This window comes from Elaeis guineensis, chromosome 4 (genome assembly GCF_000442705.2).
Source record: "Elaeis guineensis isolate ETL-2024a chromosome 4, EG11, whole genome shotgun sequence".
NCBI classification, from domain to species: domain Eukaryota; kingdom Viridiplantae; phylum Streptophyta; class Magnoliopsida; order Arecales; family Arecaceae; genus Elaeis; species Elaeis guineensis.
In genome coordinates this window covers 53,663,525-53,664,485 of record NC_025996.2, presented here as the reverse complement: position 1 = coordinate 53,664,485, position 961 = coordinate 53,663,525, and the positions used below count along the sequence as shown (strand labels likewise).

Below are 961 nucleotides of genomic sequence, written 5' to 3'. Positions count from 1 at the left end.
TGAGGGAGAAGGATTCTAAAACTTAAAAGCTCGAAAATAGAGATTTAATAGAGAAAAATTCTATTCATGATCTAGCTTCATCACAAATCCCAGAGGGATTGCTTAGCCAGATATAGTTGATTTGAAGTCCAAAAAAATAAAATAAAGACTAATTCTACTTGCTGGAATTGAACTTACAAAAATTAAAAATTATAAAATTAAAAGATGCAGAAATTTAAACTATCCTATTGCAGAAATTATAATTACAGAAATTAAATAGAAAAAAAATAACTAATTTATTGCTGAATAAAAATTTTGATACAAAAAATTTTCAACTCCTAAGCCATTAACAAAGCTTGGAGTTAGAACAAAAAAAAAATTTCTTACAGAACCAGATTTCTCTCCCTCTCTTGACCTGGGACCAACCTCCCCCTGGCTGACTCTCCTCGTGTGTTGAAAGGGTGAAAAAAAGTGAGAACAAAGTGACTAAAAAGTTTAAAAGGTAGGTATGCCTGCCTCTCATACAGATCCCATATAAGAATTATAGAGTGGAGAGATATCTATGAATGGAGGTATTAGGCTTTATTTATAGGTGTAGGCAGGGAGGAGGATTTTATGTTTTTTCGATGTGAGACTAAAAATTCAAATATTTTTTTCATACGGCCACGTTCCTTCCCTCATTTTTTTTTAAATTGTTGGTTCTGCTTCACGCATCGCGCCCGCGGCCCAAACGTGTCCGCTGAGACCGTTCACCCAGGAGTCTTCTGCGTATCTTCTTCCTTTTAAAACATCTCATGACTTGCTCGCTTGAATTTATTTTTGTTCCCGAGCGCCAGCAACACCTACTTCAAATGCAAACAACGTCTTGGTCCCACTTGACTAAGCCATTAGCATTTCACGGCTCATCCACTTTTCTATGGACCAAGTGGTCCATGGTGAACCACAGATTTATAAATTGATACGGTTCATCTTTTGCCTTTGA

General features: G+C 36.0%; 1 pseudogene; it reads left to right on the top strand.

Moving 5' to 3' along the window:
- Nucleotides 1–541: 541 nt before the first annotated feature.
- The window catches only part of LOC140857345 (putative receptor protein kinase ZmPK1), a 3,764-nt pseudogene continuing 3,344 nt past the window's right edge, over nt 542–961 (top strand).